Below are 18,444 nucleotides of genomic sequence, written 5' to 3' on the forward strand. Positions count from 1 at the left end.
AATGATCAACTTTGTTAAATTGTTTTATATTTATAATTTTGTATAATATTCCTAAAAGTTTTTACCCTGCTGTTTGGGTTTGCTTCCCAAGAAAGACCAACTGCTGACATCTGCTTGTTCTGAGTGTAGCATTCACCTACATGTAATGTCATGTGACCGTTTTTAATTTCCTGTGTATTCTTTCCACTCACCTTTCCCCAATGCTGCTTTCCATTCAGTCAGCCTTGCTTCTGGCAAAGCCACGCCCACCGTGTTAGGGTTCCTTGTGGCCACACCCTGTCTGCTGTGTTGTTTCCTTCTGGTGAAGCCACGCCTACCCTGTTGTGTTTCCTTGTGGTCTTCATCTGTGTCTCCCTGAGCTTTGCCATCATGGGGCTGTTCCTATGAAGTGGCCTCTAGGCTGTCTCACCCATTTTATTTAAACCAGGGAATGCATTGGTTCACAATTGTAACCTGCCTCATGAGACATCTTTCCAGTAACCATTTCTTGATCACCTCTTTTCCCCTAACATCACCCTTCTTGAGTGTCTCTGTGTAGAGCCTACACTGGGACCATGTAGTTAACTCACTGTGGAGTACAGCTTTGCGGACTCACACACACACACACACACACACACACACACACACACACTTATAGAATTATATTACTCCCACTCCCCTGTCCTCTCTCCAGACACCTTCCCATGTATCCCCAAACTTTAATGCTCTTTTAAGTTCATGGCCTCTCTTTCTTTAATGTTACATGAACCAATTGTTTTTAAAAGACTTCTGTGATAGAGAAGCTTCAGTCATGCTCCCCCCCCAAACCCCCACAGTGGCAGAAATTTTTCTCAGGAAAGGAGGTGGTGGTTGCTCTGGTATTTGTTTTTCTATAGCCAAATGGACTCAGAAACTCTGGGGCATTCACAGAGCAGAGGAGCTTGCTGCTCTCCAGCACACTGCAGCCAATTTCATCTTACCTCATTTTTCTAGAAAGCTTTCCAGTGATATGTAGAGTTGTTGGCCTTCAGCTGGCATGCCATTCCTTCCGCAGAACAAGGGCCAGCAAGATACGTCTACCAATTCCCTACCTGTTAATAGATGGTTTTATGGGACTATGCCCTGCCATCTTTTTTTTTGTGTGATATATGGCTGTTTTAACACTACAGTGGCAGTTAAGTAGTCATGGTATAGATTGTATGTCTCATAAAGTGAAATACTTACCACCTAGATATTTAAGGGAAAAAATCACTAGCCCCATTGTAAAACACTGGGTTTACATTTTAGTACATGGCTTAGAATGACGCAGATAAAGAAGTCATAGGCTGTGATGTTTCAGAGGGAAATTTGAGGCTCCATCAAAAAAGCTATCAGGGAGCTGGTAAGACTGCTCAGTGGTTAAGAGCACTTGCTGCTCTACCAGAGAATCTGGGTTTAATTCCCAGGATCCGTACAGATGGCAGCTAACAACCATCTGTAACTCCAGCCTCAAGGGATCCAGCACCCTCTTCTGACCTCATTTGCACACACATGGTGCACAGACATACTCACCAGCAAAATATTCATGTGCACAAGATACAATAAAAGAAAATTTAAAGGCTCTTTCCAGGCCATTCTTGTGGTATTTTTGGATTAAGGATCTGTGGGAGCCAAACCTTCACTTTACTGGAATAGATGCTGATCAGCTGGACTGAAGAATCAGCTGGGGTTCATAAAAGACCAATGAGGTGAATTCTTCTTGGGAGTATTTCCTCAGAGTCAGCACGTAGAAGCTATGTTCTGGGAGTGGAGAAAGACTGCATCTCAAGCTGACAGCTGAGTTTGGTAATGTTCAATGTTCTCCCACACGGTACTGATTTTGAAAGCATGAGGAGCAGCTGAGACTTATCACTGTGAGAAGCCAGGGAAGGTCATTGGTGAAAGTGCAGCCTGAGTTGTAGTGGAGACTCTGAATACTGGAGACACTAGGGATGACTACCATGGCGACGGGATGACCACCAAGGACAGCAGCAGATGTGGAGGGGAGCTAGCATGAGCCTATGAGATAAGCTGTATATGTTGGGGATAACAGAGGCCAAAGGGAGGCATTGCCCAACCCCTTTGAACCTCAGAAGACCATGAATCCCAGCTGTCAGACACTTGAGCTTTTTATGACATTGGATTTTGGTTTGCTTTGATTGTAACTGTGCCCCTGTGAAAAGGTAGATTGGGAAATTCTGAAGTCAAGAGACACAGAGAGGTAAAGGGAGAAAGAGTAGCAATGAAATGTCAGAAATTTTGAAGGGCTCCAGCGAGGTGAAGAAAGAGACCAAATGTGCCTTGACTGGGGTCTTCCCACCTCATAGTTCAAGGACCGCCTAGGGCATCACAGGTCTTAGTCTGCATCTTTTCTGTTCTCCAGGGTGGTGATTGTTACACCAACTCAGCCTGAGATTATTAAAGTCTTCTCAAGGAATGATGCTAGATAGACAAATATTTTTCAAAAGAAGAAATATGGGAGATATCAGAAATAGCAAAAGCTAGAAGTCCGGGAGAACGGCCAGGTGAGATAACAAGACGCTCACCGCCAGTCGCCCAAAGAAGACGTCCCCTAAGTGGAGAAAACGGAGACCTATCTGTTCAGCCAGAAGTCAGAGTGCGAGTGCTTGTCAGGACTTGGCAGTTTTTCTGGCTCTGTAACAAAATACTGGAGATAATCAACATAAAAGGAGAATGGAGGCCCCACCTCCTAAAGACTACACGCCTTCCAACCATACCACCGGCTGGCAAGCACATCCAGATTACTCAAAGAGAATTGTTGATATTTGTAATCATACTTTTGGTTACTTTAATTGAGTTGTTTTCCCTACTACGCTTCTCCTCCCTTACTCCTTCCAATCCCCCAACACTATGTAGGAGAGAGAGAAGGTGAGAGAAGAAAGGGGGTGTCGGTATCCTTAGAACACTTCCTATGGTTTAGGGGTGTTGAGATCCTTGGGGCAGGTTCAGTCTTCATCGTTGGAACATCTTCAACCAGCAACCAGCAATCCACCAAACAGCAAAGGCAGCAGCAGGGACTAACAGGAACAGTGGGGAGCAGCAGCCAGGGGCTCTGGCGTTTTATACCCTCTTATGAGTCCCCAGAATTCCAAACATAAACTGTCTTCAGCTGGCAAAATCATGCACAGGCTGCAGCATGTAAGAAACCAGAGTTAGTTTCTGTGGATGAGCTGAAACAGCATCATAGCCATACCTGGAATTAAAACAAAAACATATTCACATAACATTTCTATGTTTAAAGAAACCAAAATTCTCACTACAGATATTCTTGCTCAATCTTTGTAATAAAATCAGTGCTTTAATTTTTTTCTTCATTTTTAATAGAAAAAAATCAATAGAGCAAGACATAGGATGCCAACAAGAGATTCCAGCACTTAGGAGACTGAAACAGGAGGATTGTAAATATGAGGCCAGCTGAAGCTATGTAGTGAGACATTGTCAAGCAATAAACAACAACTATGGCAAAAATAGAAACTATGAAAATGAAGATGGATAAGTCATAAAGAAAATCCTGTATACTATCCTGGGTAACATTTTAAATTAAAGGGCAGTTTAGAAGCACATGCCTTTAATCCCACCAGGGAAAAGACTGAGGCAGTAGGATTGCTATGACTTGAAGCTAGCCTGAACTACATAGCAATACTGTGTGCCTCAATACACACACACACACACACACACACACACACACACACAATTGATTAAAAGGCACCACAGTAAAATTATTATGTTGAAGACATTTCTTAAAGTGGGACCAATTCCCAGATTCCCCATCAATTCTGCAAGTCTGGAACTTGTCTGCTTACTTGACTACTCTGAGCATGGCAATGATAGCAGTTTGATGGGCAGCCAGATGATAAAGCTCTGCCAGTCTTCCTCGCCAGCTCCTTGTCCCTGGGAAGTATTAATCAGTGAAGTTTTTGCCTTGGAACAGCTACTTTGAAAGGAAACCCTAAGAACTTCATTTCCCAGCTCGAGGAAGAGAGAGCTTCACTCAGTCTATTCCAAAAAGCATGGGTACCTGGGAACTGAACATTTCACATCGGAGCCTAATGATAATCTCGTCAGGAGTGCTGCGTGCTCTGGGAGTGATAAACAGATCTATGGTCTAAACTACTGCATAACCTTCATTCTAAGATTACTTCACACTGGACACAATGACCCCATCAGTCAACCTGTCAACTGGCTGATTAAACGAAGTAAGAAAATAATCCTAGCTGGTCTCAGATAGTGAGAGTTCAGCTGCCTGAGGAACTGAGGCTTCCTGCCAGTTTGATCAAGACACCAGTTGGCCAGCCTGCACTCAATCTTCAGTCTGCCCAGGAGAGGCCACTCGGGCCAAGGGAGAAGCAGTTCTCCACAGAGCCTGTAACCCAAGATGGAGAAACTTGACCAAAATCATTTTTCCCACTTCGAGGTGAATCCTGAGGCAATCTAATTTGAAAGGTCCTCAGAAGCCAGCAGAGAGCATCTCCTCAAGTGTTTTTGAAACCTAGGTGTACAAGGGCAGAAAGTCTATGTTCAGTTAAGAAAACTCAAGCAAATAAAGTTTGCTTAAAAGGGGGGAAAAAAGTACAGTAACTTTTCAGGAAAAAAACTGCCAACAGCCTGGAGAACTTACTGTGACAGGATGTTCTACTGGATGATCCTCTAAGCCAGCAGCTGCAGAACAGATCTGTGACACCAGCAGCTGATTCAGAAGACAGGGGCAGCAGACGGTTCCCTCTCCCCCCTTGCTGCTTTTATTGTTTTGAGTTCCAGGACACCCTCTATGCAGTGGGTGCTGAGGAAGAGAGGTGGCCGGCGACCCTTCACCACCTCATCCTCACTTTCTGGACGTTCCCTTGGAAGCAAAGGCCTCACTCCCTGGAGAACGTGCTGTTGCATGCTGCCAGGCTCTGCCCCAGACACTCCAGCTGGGCCTACAGACTCCAGCAGTGAGCTTTACCGTCACACTTCACAAGAAGCTAACACTGCTTCTGACATCGATCCAGAGTTCTGAGCTCATAAAGAACAGCCAGTTCAATGAAGCACATTTCTTATAATCAACTATTGCCTTCACACTCTAAAAGAAGGGAACATTAAGACAACAGAGAAAAGTCAGGAAATGTAAGCACATGTCTGTTAGAAAGACAGCAGCGGAGCCTTCTCAGTGTAGTTAGATCTTGGGGCAACTTGTTCTGTTTCCCCAGCCCTCTCCTTGTGATCCGGAAGGTAGAAGACTACATCAGGATGCAGTCCGATCCACCCGCTGCATTAGGGGAAATCCACAGAGCTCTTCTTGTACCAGGGACTGATGGGGTGAGGGTGGGGCATTCCATTGCTTGTTGTGCATACAATCTGTCACCACCCATAGCTCAGTGGTGTGTGATTTGAAGGAAACTTGTTGTGAAGTTTTGGGTTTATTTAAAAGTTTTACAAATTTTATAAGCTCATATCTTTACAGCCTCATGGAATGTCAAAGAGCTTAATGATGTTTGCCTTTCAATGACTGAAAAAAATCCATAAATACTGTGACTGAGAAAGGATTTTGAACATTCTAAAATAACAGGGGTCAGTGAAAGCCTTGAGATGAATAGGCTGCACGCAGGAAGGTGTGTGTGTGTGTGTGTGTGTGTGTGTGTGTGTGTAGTGTGTAGTGTGGTACAGTGTCTGTGTAGTATATAGTATATGTGCAGTGTGTGGTATGTTTGTGTGTATAGTGTGGTATGTGTTTGTATTTGTGTAGTGTGGTGTGTATGTTTGTGTGTGTGTTGTATATGTAAGTGTATGGTATGTTTATGTATTGTGCATATGAAGTGTGTGTATTTGTGTGCACATTAGTGCATATATGTGCCTACATGCATGTGTGTTTGTGGTACATGTGTTTTTACATGTATAAGTGTGTGTATGTGTGTGTGTGTGTGTGTAATGTGAGCTGGAAGGACCACCAAGGTAAGCCCCACTTTTGTTAGGTCTCTCAAACTTCATTTAGTTTCTCTGACACAAGTAGAGGAGCTCTGTACTTCAGGGCCTTCATAAAAGACATCCAACAGGAAAGGTGAACTCAGACTGAGAAAGCTTAGACAGAAACTGGATGTTAAGAACTCAACCTGAAAAGTTCCCGGGGAAAGAGAAAGAGGGACATGGGGAAAAGGCCATGTCCATCTGCTTGGAATAAGCCCTCTGGCCCTCTGGCCCTCGAGCCCTCTGACCCACAGACCACACACTCCGCTCAGTAGAGCCACATATGTACTCTCCTGTAGGCTGGCAGAATTCCTATCTGCTTAACACAAATGCTTACAGTTGGCTGGGATCCCCAAAGAACTGAGGGTTGGCGCGTGTTTGGCTAGGGCTGCCTTGTCAAGGCCATGTAGCTGGGGACGCTGAGCTGAACACGTAGAGAGATGCCTCCTGTAATTGTTTTAAGGCCACAGAAGGAGGTGGCTGAAAAGGGATTGAAGAAACTGGGACCAGCTCCAGCTTTGTGTTGAAAATCTAAGAGAAAGATGACTACACCATTCACTTCTGACCTTCAGCAGCAGAGCCCTCTTTAAACGGAAATGCTAAGTGAAAAGTCATTTAAATGATAAGCCTGGTGGCCTGATGGTATGGGAGAATGATCACTGGAGCCCTCTCTTCTTTTGTACCTCTCTTGATGCCTCTCTCATTTCTTCTGTGCAGTAGCAAAGCCACTATGAGTAGTTTATTTGGAAAACAGCCTGTTATACTGATTTACTAAGGTATTGCCCCTTGCCCCACAGAAATACCTTCAATTTGTGATGAGCAGCTCAGAGATTATAACTCCAAGACAAATGCCTCATCGGTTATGTGTTAGAGTAGCGATTACTACTAAGTCCATCTGAGGACATGTGAGATATCCAATCACCACTTAAAGCTGCATGTCAATCTGAAGTTTCTCATCTCTATGGCTACATGCTGTTAACAGAGATCCTCTGCACTCAAGAGATCTTCCTAACCTGTACTTCAATCATCTAAATTGGGGGAAGAAAATTAGAAGAGAACAGCTGGGAATAATTTGTTCGTTGATATAGGAAGTTACACACACACACGCACACACACACACACACATGCACACACACACACACACACATGCACACACACATGCACACACACACACATGCACACACACACATGCACACACACACATGCACACACACACACATGCACACACACACACATGCACACACACACATGCACACACACACATGCACACACACATGCACACACACACACACTTGCCATTGATTTGCCTTCAGCTACTCCATCTCAGATCAACTGTTAAGCCAACTCAGTCACTAAGGCATAAGGAAATGACAGGCCTGCTACCCTGTGTAGCATGGTGGCATGGTGGCTTGCAATAGCACCATGATCATGTGAGGTAGAGCTGATGACCAGTGCACTAGAAGCCTACATGGTACATGTGAATCTGTGAATGTTTGTGGTTGATTAACACAGCATTTCACAGCAAGGCCCAGAGGAAAATGACAAAACAATGTTCAGAGCAATCAGCAGAAATTATAGTCCTAGCTCCTTAAGAATGCTTGATACCGCTAAATGGAGACACTCCCCTCTTTTATGGAAAAGCCCTAAATTGGTTTTGAAAACAGATAACACTCATAAGATGCTATAAAAATGTAAAATTCAAAATATAGTGTAATGCAGGTTTCAATGTAATTGAGCAGAAATATGAGGTGGTTTATAGAAACAAGGTTTATCTCATTCTTACCCCTCCTTTTCTTCAGTCAAAAGTGCTGGAACACAGGAAAATAGACAGAAGGTACTCACATTTCTCCTGGATATGATGTTCACCCAATGTAAGTAGAAACAGCATTCCTAGTGTGGAAACATAGCGTTCAATTCTGAAAGTCACTGCATGTATCTACCAAACACTGTGAAACCTGAGACCGGGCTGGGGGACAAAAGGATAGGTGAAAAGTGGGGAAAAAAACAGAGACCAACATCTGTTAATTTTACTTATGCATAAAAGAATATTCAGAGATGGGAATCATAATACAGTTCAGTCTCATGAATGCCTTTGGCTACAGTTCTGTGCAAGACGCTCCAAGAGACGGAGAGGGGCTGGAAGAAGACTGAGGATTAAGAGATGAGAGAAGACTGAAACCAGGTTGGAGGCTTGCCTGTGATTGCTTTTCCAAGAGCTCTCATGGCACCGGGGCTTCCAGGCCATTAGAAAGCCAGAGCTTGACGCTTCTCATTAGAGCAAGTCTAAAACCAACCAAGCTTATACAAGGACCCTAGAAGGTGAGATGGTGGTAACCACAACACGCATGTCTCCCACATTACTCTACTGTGTTCTTCATATTTAGGTTACAGTCCCAGCCTCCTCTGTGTGCTTCCACCCCTCCCCAGCTTCTCTCTCTGGTTAGTGCTCTTCCCCTTCTCCATCCCCACTCCGTCTTTCCACGTTTTCCAAGCTTTCCTGTACTCTACACTCTCAAGTTACATTCTGAGCTATATCCACAAACGCAGAGGGAAAGGGCCTTTGTGGAATCTCTTCTCTGTACCAATCGAAGCCAAAACTGTTCTCTGCAACTTGTTTTCTGGGCTCGCTGGGAATTTGTTTTTCTGCCAGATACCCTTACGCTCCACAGACATTTCCTAATTCCTCTTTACAAAAGTGAAGGTGAAACCAGGACCATTATAATTTTTTCATCAAGGCCAGGGAAAAGGAATTAGTGACACTTCAGTGCCAAGAGAGGTTTCTTCTAGCCTTGGAGGAGTCACTTCAGTGCCAAGAGAGGTATCTTCTAGCCTTAGAGGAGTCTTCTGACTTAGGACTGTAAGCACAAAACAGACATGAGCTTTTCTATAGGAAGTGACATGGGGTTAAGCAAAGCGAGGACTGTGGTGAGTATTTAGTCATAGCCTGGAACATTGCACTCTCAAATGAAGAGCCCCCAGGTGATACTCAGCTTCTCGGTTGAGTTCCGCTGAATCACGTGTCTTGAAACACATAGATCTTCAGGATTTATCATTATTTCAGATAGATTTACTGCATGGGAATCTGGCACTAAAGAGGGAAGAAAAATGGAAAGAGGGCCAACTGTTTAGAGGGATTTTAAAATGGGAAAGATTTGATGCTTGCAGTCCAACATTCTGTCTGATACAAGTATCTGAATGGTTTCCTATCCACTAAAGCCCATCATTTAAGTCAAGGGAGCCAATCCACTGTGTGTCTCAGAGTTTCTACTGCTGTGATAAAACACCAAAAGCAACTTGGGGAGAAAGAGGTGACTTCAGCTTACTGTCCCATAGCATGAAGAAGCCAGGAAAGGAATTCAAACAGGGCAGGAACCTAGAGGCAGGAGTTGATGGCCATCACTCCATGGAGGAGTGATGCTTACTGGTTTGCTTACTGGTCTTATTCAGCCTGGTTTCTTCTAGCACCCAGAACCACCAGCCCAGGGAAGGCACAATCTACAATCTGCCTGCCACGTGAATCTCTACCTTAATAAGCACATTGTCTCCTTTCTTACCTAGATCATCTCCTGCTTCTTGCTTATACAAACATGCAGTGCTATTTAGTCTCCCACTCAGATAATCCCATTCTCATTACAACAACCTTAAGATATTATTCATAGCTTCCCTTGATTAGGATACAAACATCTCTTTTGGAGACCACCATGCCCCATGTAGTTATGGCAACATAATCGATACATATAAAAAGGAATTCAAACCATTACAGGAGCAAGGCAAAATTAAGAAAGGAAGGAAGGAGAAGGAATGAATCAGAGATTGATGTTTGTGTGTGTGTGTGTGTGTGTGTGTGTGTGTGTCACTAGGGACTGAAATTAAGGCCTCACACATGCTAGCCAAGCACAATACCATTGAGCTATATAAACTTACAAAGAATACTATTTTTTATTAAAGGAGCAAGCCACCATTTTAATGATATGACACTGGCTGAGAGCCACCTGAAGAGAAAACAAGTACAAAGGTTCTAAAAATAGCTGCTGTATCTGGAGAGATGAGGGCAGCACAGAGGTCAGCATCCAAACTGGAAGAGCTGTAGGTTACAGGGCAGAGAGGCAGGATTTGAACTTTAACCTCAGTGAGAAGGAGGCTGTTGGTAGTTGGCTGCTTAAGCTTGAATGTCAACTTTATTAGAGTGATCACCACCTAGGAAGTTAGTAAGGAACACTCATGGCTGCATCACTGAAGAGGTTAATTCCAGCCACACAGGTATCTCCTCTGTCTGATCCCTGGCTGCTGGGAGGTGTTCAGCTCTGCTCCTCTAGACCCTTCTACCATGATGCTCTGCTTTACCACAAAGCTGAAAAGTATAAAGTCATCCAGTCACAGCATGAAGCCTCTGAAGTTGTGAGCTGAAATCAATCTTTACTCTTTTCAACTATTTCTCAGTTGTTTGACACAGGAAAAAAAAAAAACTGACTCACCCAGTGGGCTTCAATTGAAGAAGAATTGGTTTGGCTTCTTTTACTGTAGTTGATGTGTGAAGAACACATGATAGTGAGAGAGCAAGATGGTAACATGAATGACCAGGTAGGGGTAAAGCTCTGCATCCAATCTAGATATAGGAGAGCCTGGGACTAGGGTAGTAGCTAACTTGAGATGTTGTAGAGAGAATATCTTGTGTATTGTATAAATGCATCATCTATCAATTAAAAAGTCTATGGTCTCTGGCTAAGGCGGGAAAGAAAAGGTGGAATAACGGGAGGAGAAAGAATTCTAGGTTAGATGACAGGTAAGGAAGGCATTCTTGGCAGAATAACCTAAGTCAGGCTCAGTCTTGTTTATGAAATAAAAAAAGAGGGAGAGGCAAAGAGCTTTTGGGGCTGCTTGCCAAGAATCTGCCATGGGCCAAGGACAAGGAAATGGGCTACTTGGCAGGAATCTGACATCAGGCTAGAACAAAGAAGTAATTTCAGGCAGGAATCTAAATTTTAGCCTAAAACAAGGAAGTAGGTTTCAGACATGAAAATGACTTTGGGCTAGGACAGGGAAGTTGGCTCAGATATTTTGGTCATCTTGATAAGCCCTTAGAAACAGTGATCACAGGAGTGTTCACAGAATTTTGTTTATTGCCTTGCTTGTTCTTTGACTATTTGAGTTTATTGTCTTGTTTGTTCCTTGACTATTTGCATCTATTGTATTGCTAGTTCCTCACCCTAAAGCTGATCTTAATACTTGCATGTAATTAAAATGGTATAAAAGCAAAAGGGGGAGGGGAGATGGGGTAGGGGGGTTCTAGGGAGGGGAAATGGGGAAAGGGGATGGCATCTGAAATGTAAATAAATAAAATATCTAATTTTTAAAAAGGTGGGAAAAAAGAGGGAAAAAGAAAACCAATTGCCCAGACAGAAAACTTGAATTTCCAGAGTTTGATGTCATTTGTATGATGTGGAAAATTATGTAGTCCAACATAACATGTTATGGACTTTGCAACATAAACAAGGTAGAAGTAATTAGATGTGGTATGTAAATTAGGGAAAAGAGTACATGTTCTCAAACTCTTTATATTCAAAAGACATATTTCCCCCCTCCAGGAGAAAACTGCAAATGAGGCTTAGTATAGCTCAGTGTCATAGTGCCTGACTATGTAGAATATATTTTTCTGCAACTGCGTTCATATTAAAGCTTTTTTTAAAAAAAATTGTAATTGCCACAACAAAATGACATAATTGCATGTTTTTTAAATACTTGAACCCTTGAAATTTTAATTATATTCCTAATTAGTTTTCAAATACCCCACTATTGTTTAAGTATAATATTCATATATATGTTTCATTATATTTCTGATTTCTCTGGTGTGATTCTTCAGGCCTCTCCTCTCTTTGATTTCCTTACCTGTGGATCAAGCTGTAGGAGAAAAGAATGGATCACAGACTGAACACAGTGACATAAAAAGAAGAGGCTTCTTGGTTTGATCCTCTGCAAGTTGTAGTCAATGCCAATTTCCAAATATAATGTTATCTAAGGCAAAAGAAAAAAAAAGAATTCTGGGTTAGAGCCAGGTGTGGTAAGATCTGCCCAAGAAGACGTGAGGAGACAGATGTACAGGCAACTAGCCACATGGCAAAATGTAGCTCAAAATAAATAGGTCATCTTAAGTTATGATTCTAGTCAGAGAAGAGCCTAGCTATATGCCCAAGGTATTTGTAAAACTATTTTAAGTCTGAATCTTATTTCTGGGAGCATGGGGCTGAGTGGAAGAACCAGAACCTAACTTCAACAAATGTATTTTGAGATTTGATGATTTGATTAAGTGAGTAACCAAGGGGGTCAAGGGTGAGTCGAACAGTTTTAGGCCCATATGACCATGAGAAGAGTCATTGTCAAGTGAGACGTGGAGGATACAGGAGAAGCAGGTTTGGAGATCAAGAATTCCATTCGATATCTGAAACACCTTTCTCACCTGTAAACTAGATTGAGAATGACCAGCATAGTATGACTCTGTCTATCCTACTGTGTCAGAATGGAGATGTACTGCTGTCTGCTGGACACATAGTACCCAGGTGTCACTGGAGAGTAAGAGGAAAAGCATCGAGGAGTAGCTGGAGAGGAGGACCCAAACTGATCCCTGAGCCATGTCAAATTCAGGGACTCAGGAGTCTTAGAAGAGCCAGGATATCAGGCCTGTAGCCAATAAAGAGGTAGAACTGCCAGAGTCTGATGACCTGGAACCAAAACTAGAGTATGACCCAAGAAATGAGTCACCAAGTATATCAAAGCTGCTGATGTGTCAGTAAGGAACAAGCTGAGACTCACCACTGAAGTTATCAGTTTGGATGTCATCAGGGGTCTCTACAAGAGCCATGTTGATGGATACTGTCCATAAAACTCATTTGAGGGAATTCAGAAGAAAACAAAAGAGTTCGAATTATAAAAGCAGAATTACTGCAGTAATTTTTGCTGTTCATAATATCAAAAGATTGGGCATGCTCTAACACACTGAGAAAATGCTCTGCAGACCTTGAGAGTGTGTGCAAGAACAGATACTAAGAGCAGTATTGAGGGCCTGAGGAACTCCAGGGCCTCATGTGGCATCTAGGCAGGTCCTTCTAGAGGCAGTCTGGAGCTTAGAGTGTATGACTACAGAGGCAGGCTTAGTAATTCTACAGTGCACGTGCTCATTTGGTGGCTTTCTTCGTCTCTATGTGCTCAGAAGCCAAGCCACATGCTGAGAATGAGGAAATGTCAGAAGGTAGCTTGAGAAGGTATACAACGGCCTCCAGACAGTGAAGTGTCTCTTGAATGTTCTCCAACAGCACTACTCCACATAAGTACAATGCAAGTTGCTCACAGAGCCTCGTGTATACTACTAACCATAGTGAAAGTTTTCCTTTAGAGGTACACTTAATTACATGATATATGTTTGTGGGGTTTGTGTACAGCATCTTTATGTAGTATTGGGGTATGTACACATGTGTGCAGGTGCATATGGATGCAGAGGTTAGAGGAGAGCATGAGGTATTTCCCTTGACAACTTTCTTCTTTTCTAAGACAGGGTCTTTTACAGAACCTGAAGCTGTTTTGGCTGGGCTGCCTGCCAGGAAGCTCCTAAGATCTGTCTGTCACTGCTTCCCAGTGAAGAGCATTCATAGCTATACCTGGCTTTTATATGGGTATTGGAGAGTTGAACATTAGCCTTCTTGCTTTCAAAGCAAGTGTTCTTAGCCCTAGCTCTTCTAATTGATTTATTCAACCCAGAATGTTTGAGACATGATCACTTCAACATGCAATTAGTCATAAGATATACTTAGGCATTTTAAGTCCTTTCTGCTTGCAGCAAAAACACCAAGGGCTCCTGGGAAAAGAATAAAGGGACCTGATAGCATGTACAGCAAATGTACAGATGTGTACAGGTAAATGATCATGAATACTGACAATAGAGATGACTCAATAGTTCACAGTTAAGTGGGAAGGTATAAAAAGATAGCAAGGACCAAAGACTTTCAGAACCTAGATGCTGTGGCGCATACACAAAGATGAAGAATTCTTGCCCTCGGGAAGCTTTTCTCAGTGGCAGATGTGCCAATTAGCCATACTACTAAAGACAGTGTATAATCAGCACCAGGACTGCAGCTTTAACTGTGCACCAAACAAGTTAAAACAGAAGGAAGCCATTTCCAGAAGGGTGACCCAGAGTTCAAAGGGAATAGAAGGTCAGTCAGGTCCCAAAGGAGGAATGGGCAGTTGATCATTTCTGGGAACCCTGGTACAAAGTGAGTGGAGAAATCACAAGCTCAGACAGAAAATCAAAAAGTATTCAATATGTCTTAGAATAAGAGTAAAAAAACTAACACTTCATATTCATCAAGAAAATGATTAATTGAAATGAAATAGGCTGCCTGCAGATGATGATGTGTCTGTCTTTAAAGAGCAGTTCCGGGGCTGGGGTTGGTTCAGTTGGCAGAGTGCTTACCTAGCACATATGAAGTCCTAGGTCCATCCACAGCACCACAGACACTTGGAGTAGTGGTGCACACTGCAATCCTAGCACTTGAGATGGGGAAAATGGAATGACTAGGGAACCAAGGTCATCCTTAGCTGCATAAAAACCTCAAGGCTTCCCTGAGCTACATAAGACCCTCTCGTAAAAAGAAATAGTTCTGGAATTATTTCCTCACAGGAAAAACTCCCCCCATATAAAAATACAGTCATCCCTTCAGAATATGATGCTTTCTAGAAGTGGGGGAAGTGAATGACAAAGACTGTTCCCAAGAAATAAATGCTTGCCTCATGCCCACCAAGACCTCTATTATAGAAACCCACCCAACAAAGACACGACCATATGGCAGCACCTAGAATCACCTGAATCATCACACAGCCAAATGCCTAGACACTAGCCCTAAAATACAAATACAACTGAGACAATATGTTTCTACCTGAAGCCAGTAATCCTACTACTGAAGGCCATAAGAAATACAATACAGGTGAAGCACAAGAAAAATTCTTCAAAATAGCATTATAAATATGTTCAAAGAAAGTAAGATACGAATAAATTGCATAATGAAGTCTATGAAAACACAACAGTTTGTGTGTCAACAGAATGAAATGATCAAATCATAAAAGTAGAAGCAGAATCATAAAGAAAACCAAAATTGAGTATCTTATTCAGTGTTCTACTGCTGTGAAGATATGCCATGGCCATGGTCACTCTTACGAAGAAAGGCATTTAACTGGGCCTTGCTTATAGTTTCCAAGGCTTAGTCCACTATCAGTACGGTAGGGAACATGGCAGCCTCAGGCAGACATGGTGCTGGAGAAGGAGCCAAGAGTTCTATGTCTAGAGCCACAGGAAACAGGAAAAAAAGGGAGACACTGGGCCTGGCTTGGGCTTCTGAAAGCCCAAAGCCCTCCCCCTAGTGCCATACTTCTTCCAATAAGGCCACATCTATTCCAATAAGGCCACACAACCTAAACCTTTCTAGAAGTCCCACTCCCTATGAGTTTATAGGGATGTTTTCATTCAAACTACCATACTGACATAAAACTTGAATGAAAAATTTAGGAACTCAAAAATTTCAGATGTAAACCTCACCAACAGAATACAAACATGAAAGAGTCTCACATCTAAAACAAGGTACAAGAAATAGATACTTTAGTCAAAAAATATTAAATATATGTGTGTGTGACTGTATACACACATATATGCATATATACAAATATATGCATATATACAAATATATATATATATGTGTGTGTGTGTGTGTGTGTGTGTGACAAAGCATCCAGGAAATCTGAGACACAATGAAAAGACCAAATCTAGGCATAATAGGAATAAGGAAGGAGAAGAAACTCAGGTCATGCACACAGAAAATACTTTTAACAATTTTTAACAAAATCATAGAAGAAATTATGCATTACACAGAACAAAGAATATGAACAGGTACAAGTGAAAAAGACCAAGCAATATATAAAAGTAGATAGATACATTAAAATAACACCAGACTTCTCATTGCGGCATCACTGGCCGCTGAGGAGGGCGGAGATTTCTGTGTGAAATAGGGGGAGGGATACAAGGAAGCTTCAGGAAGAGCCTGCAGTCTGAACAATAAAGTGAGAAGTTGATGTGGGTACTGCTAGTCTCGTACCCGTGGCTTCAAGTCTGAGATCATCGTGGAACCGTCAACTTTGAAATTTATAAAACATGGAGAAAACTAAAGAGAAAGCTGAAAGAATTCTTCTAGAGCCTTATAGGTACTTACCTCAATTACCAGGTAAACAGGTGAGAACCAAACTTTCACAGGCATTTAATCACTGGCTGAAAGTTCCAGAAGACAAGCTACAGATTATCATTGAAGTGACTGAAATGTTGCATAATGCCAGTTTACTCATTGATGATATTGAAGACAGTTCGAAGCTCCGGGGTGGTTTTCCAGTGGCTCACAGCATCTATGGTATCCCATCTGTCATTAATTCTGCAAATTATGTCTACTTCCTTGGCCTGGAAAAAGTCTTAACATTTGATCACCCAGATGCAGTAAAGCTTTTTACATGCCTGCTTTTAGAACTTCATCAGGGACAAGGTCTAGATATTTACTGGAGGGACACCTACACTTGTCCAACTGAAGAAGAATATAAAGCCATGGTATTGCAGAAGACAGGTGACTTGTTTGGATTAGCAGTAGGTCTCATGCAGTTGTTCTCTGATTACAAAGAAGATCTAAAGCCACTGCTCGACACACTTGGGCTCTTTCCAGATTAGAGATGATTACACCAATCTACACTCCAAAGAATACAGTGAAAACAAAAGTTTCTGTGAAGATTTAAGAGAAGGAAAGTTCTCATTCCCCACTATTCATGCTATTTGGTCAAGGCTAGAAAGCACGCAGGTACAGAACATCCTGCACCAGAGAACAGAAAATATAGATATTAAAAAGTACTGTGTGCAGTACCTGGAGGCCGTAGGTTCTTTTGAATATACTCGATACACTCTTCGAGAGCGTGAAGCTAAAGCCTATAAACAGATTGAGGCCTGTGGTGGGAACCCTTCACTAGTGGCTTTAGTCAAGCATTTAAGTAAGATGTTCACAGAAGAAAATGAATGTTATCCATTCTTGATTAGACTCAATAGCTTCTTTCAGTTGAAAATGAGAAATGGCTTCTTCCCATTTATCTTTTCAAGTATTAGTCTCCAAAAATTGAGTAAATGAGGGTGATGTGTGTAAAAGTATTGTGTTATCAAAATCCTTTTTCATAAAAATACAAAATTGAGGGCTGGAGGATGGCTCAGTGGTTAAAAAGCTGCTTTTCCAGAGAACCCAGGTTCATTTTCCAGGGCCCACAGTGAAGTTCACCAACATCAGTAACTCCATTTCCAGATAATCTTTTGGACGTTTCAGGTACCAGGCACACACGTAATACATAGGTATACAAACATGGAAAATATTCATAAGTATAAGATATTTATTTTTTAATTTTTTAAAAACAAAATTGAAAGTATCAGGAGTCACATAACATGGGTCATAAATGTCAGACACTAAATGTGATCAGCTCTTCCTTCTACCCCCCATATTCTGGGCCTGTCAATAAAAAAAGACATATCTTCCAAGAAACTATCTGCTTTCTAACTATATGACCTGGAGGATTCCCAGATCATAGATGACAATTCAAAACAGGGATTCCTTAGACAAGTCTCTTGATAGCTGGCTAAAAAGACCAACAAACTGCTGTTTTTCCCTAAATGATAATGCCAAGAGTACCTCAGTTTTGTCTCTGTAGGCCTGTACCAAAGTCTGAGAAAACAGAATGAATACACAGGCACTCTTCCAACCAGCTTGGTTGTTTCCATGGTTGACACTCCACAAATTGTCCCTTTTGACAAAAGAGGCTCCACTTAAAGAAGTTCAATTCACAACCTGGTCCCATTTTTTTTTCTGATTTGTTTGTGTTTTTTCTTGTAACATCTTTCTGCCCCAAACTGATTAGTATCTATGTATAATGTCTTTGAAGGAAGAAAATAATAGAAAAGGTGTTTGTGGAATATATGAGTAATGCCAACATTCCAGAGGTAGAGTCAGGAAGATCTGAAGTTCAAGGTTATACTCAGCTGTATATAAGTTTGAGGCCAGTCTGAACTACAGGAGACATTGTGTCAAAAGGAAATAAAAAGAAAAACCTGAATTTTATTTCTTGAGACAGGCTTTACTATGCAGTTCTAGCTGGCCTAGAACTCAAAGGTCCATCAGCCTGGCTTCTCCCTCTGAGTGCTGGATCAAATGTGTCCAGCCTGGCAAAGACTGGAAGTCAATTATTTCCTTGCCTAAGTAAATTAATTTTGGCCTGGTGCTAATTCATGATAAACAAACAAACAAACAAACACCAGACTTCTCAATGGAGACTCTAAGATCCAGAAGGGCTAGAAAAGGGTAAAATGTGTAAATTTTTTGAGATATATATATATATATATATATATATATATATATATATATATATATA

At 41.9% G+C, this 18,444-nt stretch overlaps 1 pseudogene; it reads left to right on the top strand.

Annotated features, from left to right (window-relative positions):
• The first annotated feature begins 16,130 nt into the window (after positions 1-16,130).
• LOC114613415 lies at positions 16,131-17,159 on the top strand (annotated as a pseudogene).
• The last annotated feature ends 1,285 nt before the right edge of the window (positions 17,160-18,444 follow it).

This window comes from Grammomys surdaster, unplaced genomic scaffold, assembly GCF_004785775.1.
Source record: "Grammomys surdaster isolate TR1022 unplaced genomic scaffold, NIH_TR_1.0 126219, whole genome shotgun sequence".
In the NCBI taxonomy this organism is placed as follows: Eukaryota; Metazoa; Chordata; class Mammalia; order Rodentia; family Muridae; genus Grammomys; species Grammomys surdaster.